Here is a 9,296-nt window from a genome sequence, read left to right on the forward strand (position 1 = left end):
CCCCAGGCCATTGGCACTGACAAGAATCAGGCAGGAAGTTGGGGCTCAGGATGGAAATCTTAGTTCAGAGGGAACAGGGGTTCTAAGGTAGGGAAACAGAGGCATAAATCTGCATTTCTCTAGGCAAGTGATTCCCAATGAGGATGATTTCATCCTGTAGGTATTTCAGGAATGTGTGGGCCATTTAAAAAATGCTCGTCACAATTGAGTGACGCTCCTGGCACTTAGTGGGCAAGATTCATAAATGCTAGGTATTCCTACACAGTAAAGAACTGTTCAGCATCCCTAAATCTTATCCTTTTCCTTATTATTTTTTTAGACAGGGTCTACCTCGGCTCACTGCAACCTCCGACACCTGAGCTCAAGGGATTCTCCCACCTCAAGCGCCTGCGTAGCTGGAACTACAGACGTGCACCACCACACCCGGCTACTTTTTGTATTTTTTGTAGAGACAGGGTTTCACCATGTTGCCCAAGCTGTTCTCAAACTCCTGAGCTCAAGCAATTTGCCCACTTAGCCTCCCAAAGTGCTGGGATTACAGGTGTGAGCCACCGTGCCTGGCCTCTTTACATATTCTTATAGGTAGAACTTGTTTATAAACAGTTGAATCTTCAGCCTAACTTCATTTTACAAATAAGCTCAGTCTTTTTTTCATGGCTTTAATACAGCAAAAAATTTTTAGGAATGCGGCTTCCTTTGTTTTTTTTTTTTCAGTCCGGAGGTCTTGTATTTATTTATTTTTTATACCTGTTACAACATGAATCATAAGGAAGAAGTTCCAGCAGCTCAGGCTCCTTTTCATTGATTCTCACAGTGTGCCTCTCTGGGTGGAGCAGGCTGGCACTTCAATTGAACCCAGGTAACTTGCTCTTTGGTTTCATTCTTTTTCTGATCTTTTTCCTTCATGTGTTTCAGGAAGCTACCTCTGCTCTTAGGGTGCTTAATATGCTCAATACCCACATTCATTCTCTTGGCAACAATCTTGCCCTTAACTTGTCTGTTTACAACATGCCAACAGCATGTGCCTGGTGACACTGTAGACTTTTCCAGTTTTGCCATGGTAACATTTGTAGGGCATTCCTTTTTGAACAGTGCCCATTCCCTTGATGTCTACAATATTGCCTTTCTTGTAGATTCACATGTATGTGGTCAAAGGAACAACTCCATGTTTTCTTTCTTTCTTTCTTTTTTTTTTTTTTTTTTGAGGCACAGTCTCGCTATGTTTTCTAAATGGCTTTGAGACTATGAATTAGGTGCCTCTCTTTCTAAACTTTGTCTTCGTCATTTTGGCAAATTACTGGAAGATGGCATTTCAGCCAAAAGATGCAACTACATTTTTAATCAAAAGAAGACTATATTTTTGTCGGCTGGGCGTGGTGGCTCACTCCTGTAATCCAAGCACTTTGGAGGCCAAGATGGGCGGATCATCTGAGGTCAGGAGTTCAAGACCAGCCTGACCAAGATGGTGAAACCCCGTCTTTAAAAAAAAAAAAAAAGAAGAAGAAGGCTATATTTTGTTTTGTTCAGAACTCTACCAGCAGTTGTACAAGAGCTTAGCAAAGCATATTATTCGCAGCTAGTGGTAATATTTGAATCACCAATTCAACATTCCTGATTGAGTCAGTTAGCATTTGCAGTTCTCGCATTTGGGTAATTTTATGAAGAGACGAAAGCATACACTACTTTATTAAGTCTTTTTGATGTAGCCGTGCCAGAGCATTTAGATATGGAAATACATATTATTCTACTACAGGTTACTTCCCTTTTATTTTTCTTTTGTATTACAGTTAGAATATTATTTACATGTTTTAAAAAGTTGTGTGCAGGCAAGTTATATTTTCTGTGATTTTTAAATGGTGAAGAAAGCGTTACAAAATATTTGTTATAAAAAAGCAGGGTTGAGTCTGGTAGGGCTGTTTCACTGCCTGAAGCTTATCAGAGAATATCAGGGATAACAAGAGGAGTTCAAACGCCCCCTGCTGGTAAGGCCCGGCTCCTGCCATCCTGAAAGCCTCGTTTCTCGTCAACAGTGCTCATCAATTCTGGACTCAGCCTTGAGATTTTGGTATCTGTTTTTAAAAAGCTATCAACAAACCTGATCCAGACTAGAATGTCAAAGGTATCAATAGATCTAAAAAACCTTATTTTTAAAAAAGAAAAAAATGTGATTGAGAGGGATTGGAGGCTTTTACCTTGAAAATGTGATATGAGGATGAGCCAAGGGAGAAGGAGGAACTAAATCCCTTCACTTCATTTTTGAAGGGCTGACATGGAGCAGACCGATTCTGAGTGCGAAACAGGGGAAACCAGGACCAGTGGTCATATAACTGCGATGAATGCTTTCAAAATATTAGGATGCATATTAGGATACAAATATGGTCCCTTTTTTTTCAAATTAAATAATCAAATTCCCCTATCGCGCACTTCCCATGAGTTTTTTTCTGGAAGTTCAGTTCCTCTTTCCCGAGCCTTCCCTTCCTTCTTGTAAGAATCATATGGAAACGGATCCATCAAGGTTCTCACAAACAAATGGAGACAGGAGGCCCGCGTGTTCCCCTCCTGCCGTTGCGTCCTGCTCCCACGTGGTGGCACTGTTGTAGACAGCTCAACAGTACTCTTGATGCCACTGCAGAGTTGACGGTAACGATTGCCACGGTTCTTTGAGGAGGCATAGCCCCAGCCTACAGAGACCCCGTCCTTTTCTCCTAAAACGTTTTCCGTTCTCAGTACTTGCTCGTTCAGCAAATTTTCCTAGAATGCAACTTCCTGGAAGACACACAGTCACTTCTCACGGAACAAGCCAGCCCCGTTTGCACTGTGGTGCTGGTGTCTGACTCTGCCCAGACCCAAAGCTCTGTCCTTTCCTCTCTCCCAGGATTTATTCACTCCGGGCGTAGGGCAGCTTTTTCCTCTGGAACTCTCAAGGTGTAGAGTCTCATTCTCCGCATTTCTCAGGCCGGCTGCCCTTCCTTCCACCGTTCTCAGCTCATTTCTGCTCCTGTCTATTCAATGACGTGTCAGCCAGTTTCTCTTATTAAACAATTATGATTGTATAATAATTATGCCTCTTCTCTAACAGGCACCTATTACAATTCTTTTAGGGTGTGGGACAGATTTTATCTTAATATAAGAATTCTTAAAGCCCGTAGCTCTATAATGCCTGCCTCGGGAGGTAGTTGAGTTCCTTGTCTCTAGAAATAATATGGGCTGTCTGCGTAACCCTCTCGCCAACACCCCAACAGGTGTGCGGGACAAAAACCCCTGCCGTCATGAAGGTGTGGCTCGGGAAGGACAAGGCTTGACTGTATTAATAGTTAAATCCCCTGTTCCCCCAAATGTGCCTACTTCACAGTTTCCCCCTTTTGTTGAAACTAATGAGTCACGATTGGAGTAATGTTTTTCTGTGACTCTAAAACCATTTTGCTTAATGAGGTACTAAGTCTTTATAATTAGGCCCAGAAGGAAACGAGGACGTGGCCCTTAAGAGCAATAATTATTTCAGTTATTTATGGTAATAAAAATTTGAATATAGGAATTCTTCCTCAGAATGTGACTGTTTATTCTTTTACATATTGCCTAACAGGCAATTACCCTATTAAGGCGGCGTTTTGTTGCTAAATACATTAATTGAAATGTAAATTAAATGTAAATCAACTAATTAAATTGATTTGTAATGAACTTGTCAGGCGGGCCTCTCTGATCAGATGCATTTCACTAATAAACAAGCATTGCAGCCAGCTCAACACACAACTGGGGCGAAAGGGTGCCTGAGCTCTTTCCCATCTGACACCGGTGAAGAAGGGAGGGTCTGCATTACCCGGAACTTCAGGAAGAAAGGGGAGCATTTCGGCCAGGCCGTTGGAAACAGGCTTTCCTTCTGATACCTTTATGGGCCTTGTTTTGGTTTTTTACAGACGCAATGCTTTCAGATGCAAAAGCTAGAAAAATTCAACTCAAATTGGGTCATGTAAATGAAACATCCCAAAGTAGGAGGAGCTTTGGGCGTGGCTCCTTCGGAGATGCAGCTCCATTGCTCTCTGATTTCTCTCGGCTGTGCACTCCTCCCTGCGTTGCCTTCACCTTTGGTTGGTGTCTTATGGACTGCAGGCTTTATCACACAGAGGAGGAGCAGGACTGTTTCCACAGTCACTGAAGGTAAGGCTTGAGGCTTGTGCCAATTGAACCAGGGCAGCTTTTGCCGCTGGCATGCACTGGTACCGCTGAACGAACCAGTTGTTAAAATAGTGAGACATTTTGATACAGTTACCAAGTAGCTACTTTAGTACCCAGTGACTGCTGGATACGCAAACGTCTCCTTCCTACACTGGCCTCTCTGGCTTCTCACCCAGAGCCCCACAGACCGCTTTATGCTTCAGCAAGGAAAGGATTAATGCTTGGTGTAAGAGGGGCCTCCAGAACCCTGCTCTGGTGCCATGGCTGGTCCCTACCCTGATTGGTTGGGGGCCTTGTTATGCTGGTTGTTAAGTATTCTGAAAATGTTCTCGGTACGTATTAGATCACTCCTAAACCAATCTCTAGGGTTATGGGAATCCCATTTACTGATTAGCTACACTTCCTAATTTATACTTTGGCAAGGGAGAAGATTTTTTCTTGGTGATTCTAGACTCAGTCTAGGAGAGTGATCCTCAAACTTGATTGTGCATCAGAATCCCCTGGAGGGCTTATTAAATCACGGATTGCTGAGCTCCATGACCACAGTTGCGGATTCAGTGGTGGATCCTAAGCCTTTATATTACTATCAGCATCAGGTGATGGCGATGCTGCTGGATAGCAGATGCACCTGACAGAGCAATAGCTTAAGCATAACCTGAGAATGACCCTGGGGCCTAAGAAGAATGTGTGTTCAGAGCACTGAGCTAAGGAATCTAGGAGGGCCCAACCCAGAGTTTCACTTGCTATCTATGAAGGACATTTGAACACATAGCCCAGCCCTTGGAATACAGGCCATGCAGGGGATTGAGGCCCTTTGTTTTGGGTTAGAAGAAGGTTGCCAGGTACAGGTTGCTAGCAGGAGGGTACTGTATTAGGGTTCTCTAGAGGGACAGAACTAATGGAGTGTGTTTGTGTGTGTTAAATTTATTAACTCACACAATCGCAGGGTCCCACAATAGGCCGTTTGCAGGCTGAGAAACAAGGAGAGCCAGTCCCAGTTTCAAAACTGAAGAACTTGGAGTCCAGTGTTGGAGGGCAGGAAGCATCTAGCATGTGAGGAAGATGTAGCCCGGGGTGGGGGGGTAGGCCAGGCTCTCTTTTCACATTTTTTCTGCCTGCTTATATTCTAGCCAGGCTGGCAGCTGATTAGATTCTGCCCACCCAGATTAAGGGTGGGTCTGCCTTTCCCAGTCCACTTACTCAAATGTTAATCTCCTTTGGCAACACCCTCACAGATACACCCAGGATCAATACTTTGTATCCTTCAATCCAATCAAATTAACTCTCAATATTAACCATCACAGGTACTAAGTGAAAATGCTGTATAAACTGCATGCATTTTACAAATGGTAGCGGTTCTCCTTTTCAGGCTGCCACTACTAGACCATGCCTGTACGTAAGTCCCCCTGATAAACTCTATGTCTCATTCACTGGATCTGGGCCTTTTTGACACAGTGCTATCCCTACTGACTCTATAACAGCTGCAAGACTGGAGACCACACTTTGAGAACCACTGCTCTAGAGTCTTTTCTGTCCTTGGGAAAATCAAGAACATTGTAATTGCAACAATTTTCTGAGTTAAGTAGTTGAGATAAGGAACCTAGTTGAGAAAGGCAGCTCTAGGCCAGGGACCTGCAAACTGTGGGTCATGGGCCAAATCCAGCCTGCCACATGTTTTTGTAAAGCGGTTTGGGAACACAGAAATGTTCATTTGTGTATAGATTATCTATAGTTTCTTTCATGCTACTTTGGCAAGGTTGAGTAATTGGGAAAGAGATCTAATGGCATGCAAAGCCTAAGATATTTACCAACTGGGTCTTTCAGAAAAAAATCTGCCAACCCCTGTTCTCAACTAATCAAGATCCACCTCTGGAATTGAAAGTGGAGTTAAATCTCATCCATCGGCCTAGACTACACAACTGAAGATGAGTAGAGTAGATGGGAAAAAATGAACCATGTTCACCATAGTCCTCATCTATTAAAATAATCCCTGCTCTAAAGAAGTTCTATTGTTTTGCAGTCAAAGTACCAGCTAAAATGAGTAGTAGCAGAAGTAAACAAAAATATTTAGCATCAAGGATGTGGATCTGAGGCATAGCAAGATTTGTCTTAGTACAGTTCCCTTAGGTTACCTCAGAGACCAATAGACTCACAGATTGAACTGTCTGTCAAGTCTAAAATTCTAAGAAGCCTTCAAGGTATGGGGAATCTAAGAGCTTCCCCCAACCTACTTTTTTTTGGCCAGTGAGGCACAGATGGATCTTATTAACACAAAAAGATGTATCTAAAATCATTCATTCATTCATTTAAAAAATATGCTGAGCACCTACAACGTAAAAACTGTTCAAGGGACCAGGGATTTAGCAGTGAACAAAATCAATCATTCTGCAGTAAAGTTTGCCAGTTGTTAAGGCTTACTGATGCCCACAAAGCTTCCAATCAGTCTTTTAGTGATCACCCTTTAATTTTGACACATCTTTATAAAGAAATAGAACACTTCCAGCATCCTAGGACTATTCCCCAGCACCTCCTGTCCCTTTGTTCCGTTTCATCTACCTCTTCCCTCTCCTTAGAGGTAACTGCTATTCTGACTTTTACAAAATCGCTCTCTTGCTTTGATTTTTTTTTTTTTTTTTTTTTGAGACAGTTTTCCCTTTTTTTTTTTTTTTTGTTTTTAATGGCGCGATCTCGGCTCACCGCATCCTCCGCCTCCTGGGTTCAGGCAATTCTCCTGCCTCAGCCTCCTGAGTAGCTGGGATTACAGGCACGCGCCACCATGCCCAGCTGATTTTTTGTGGTTTTAGTAGAGACGGGGTTTCACCATGTTGACCAGGATGGTCTCGATCTCTTGACCTCGTGATCCACCCGCCTCGGCCTCCCAAAGTGCTGGGATTACAGGTGTGAGCCACCGCGCCCGGCCTCTTGCTTTGTTTTATACTTTTATCACCTAAGCATGCAAGCATAAATGATTTAACCTAGTTTTCTTTGTTTTGAATTCAATGTATATTTAATCACACATTATGTACTCATGTCTTGCTGTTTTCAATCAGCAATACATTAAGATTCCTTCATATTATTGTGAGTAGCAACATTATTAATGTTGAGTTGCATTTCATCACGTGTATATATACCACATTTTATCTTTTCATTCTACAGTCGGTGGACATTTGGGTCATTCCCATCTTGAGGTTATTGTAAACAATGCTGCCGTAAGCATGCTTGTGCATGCCTCCCACTGGACTTGGGCATAAGTTTCTCTAGAATATATACCCAGGAGTGGAATTGTTGGGTCGCAGGGGAAGAGTATTACCAACTGAATTGTATATTGCCAAATTATTTTTCAAAATCATGCCAATTGATGTACTTAGCAGTGGAAGAGAGTTCCCATTCCATACCCTTGCCAACACTTGGTACTATCAGACTTTTAAATTCTTGCTAATCTGATATTTTTAAAATGTAACTTAATTAGATTGTGGTAAGAACACATAACCTGAAATCTACCCTCTTAACAAATTCCTAAGTTAATTTATTGTTGACTATCGATACAATGCTGTACAGCCGATCTCGAGTTTATTCATCTTGCTTAACTGGAACTTTATGCCCACTGATTAGTCATTCCCATCCCCTCCTCCCCACATCCCTGGCTACCACTCTTTCATTCTATGAATTTCACTATTTTAGATACATAAGAGGAATTCTGTAGTATTTAGTTTTCTGTAACCGGCATGTTTCACTTAGAATAATGTCCTCAAGGTTCATCCATGTTGTTGCATATTGCAGAATTTTCTTCCTTTCTTAAGGCTGAAGAGTATTTCATTGTATGTATATATCACATTTCCTTTTTCATTCATCTGTCAATGAACATTTAGGTTGTTTCCACATCATGGCTATTGCGAATAGTGCTGCAGTGAACATAAGAGTGCTAACAGCTCTTTGAGATCCTGATTTCAGTTCCTTTGGAAAATTACCCAGAAATGGAATTGCTGGATCATATGGTAGTTCCATTTTAACTTTTGTTTAGTGACCTCCATATTGTTTCTCGTAATAGCTGCACAATTTTGCATTCTCACCAAGAGTGTTATAAATGTTTCAGTTTCTCTATATCCTCACCAACACTTATTGCCTTTATTTTTTAATTTTTTGATTTTTTAATTTACTGTTTGAGGTGAAGTCTCACTCTGTCACCCAGGCTGGAGTGCAATGGCTTGATCTCAGCTCACTGAAAAACTTCTGCCTCCCGGGTTCAAGCGATTCTCCTGCCTTATCCTCCCAAGTGGCTGGGATTATAGGAATCTGCCACCATACCCAGCTAATTCTTGTATTTTTAGTAGAGATGGAGTTGCACCGTGTTGGCCAGGCTGGTCTCGAACTCCTGACCTCAGGTGATCCACCCGCCTTGGCCTCCCAAAGTGCTAGGATTACATGTGTGAGCCACCGAGCCCGGCCTCACTTGTTGCCTTTATGTCATGTGGTCTTAATTTGCATTTCCCCAATTACAAATCAAGTTGAACACCTTTTTTTATGAGTTTTGGCCATTTAAGTCTTTTTATCACTTGTCTACAGAGCTTATGTGCAGGACATCTTTCAGTTGCACCTCCAGATCCATTCACCACTTCTTTACTCTGCCTTTTGTCCTCGGAGGCTGACCCAAATGGATTACAGACAGGGGATCCTTGACCTCTAACTTCAGCACTTGTTGAGCACTGAAGGGAGGAAGGGAAGGGAGATTGGGGTGTTTCGTCCACCACCTTCCTCTTTGCAGAGTCAGAAGGAGCTGACTGCATCCTTTGACCACAGTTCCTGGAAGGCAGCTCTCTGCAGCCGCTCTTTGTGCTTCTGGATTCTAGGAACTGTTATGTCTCCTTGTCCTTTCAGACCTAGAATAGTAACTGTGGACTCCCTATACCCTACTCTCAACCTTGTAAATTTATGTTTGTAAAACTCTCCACAAATTTATCAATATGAGTGTGCCATATGTTTCCACAACACAGTTGATTACCACATTCTAATGAATTTTCAGGAGTTATTTATTGTGTTTTGGATATTCTTCTTTGTTGATTATATGGGTACAAATATCTTCTCCCACTCAAATCACTTTTTTCCTTTTTTTTTTTTTTTTTTTT

The 9,296-nt window shown here is 42.2% G+C and overlaps 1 long non-coding RNA gene across 1 annotated transcript in view; it reads left to right on the forward strand.

Moving 5' to 3' along the window:
• Positions 1-4,059: 4,059 nt before the first annotated feature.
• LOC108290321 overlaps positions 4,060-9,296 on the forward strand; it is a 52,799-nt gene continuing 47,562 nt past the window's right edge. Inside the window, exon 1 of the long non-coding RNA XR_001819528.2 lies at positions 4,060-4,155. This is a non-coding gene — a long non-coding RNA (uncharacterized LOC108290321). The remainder of the gene's footprint in view (positions 4,156-9,296) is intronic.

The sequence above is a fragment of the Cebus imitator genome, unplaced genomic scaffold (assembly GCF_001604975.1).
Source record: "Cebus imitator isolate Cc_AM_T3 unplaced genomic scaffold, Cebus_imitator-1.0 Scaffold430, whole genome shotgun sequence".
Lineage (NCBI taxonomy): Eukaryota > Metazoa > Chordata > Mammalia > Primates > Cebidae > Cebus > Cebus imitator.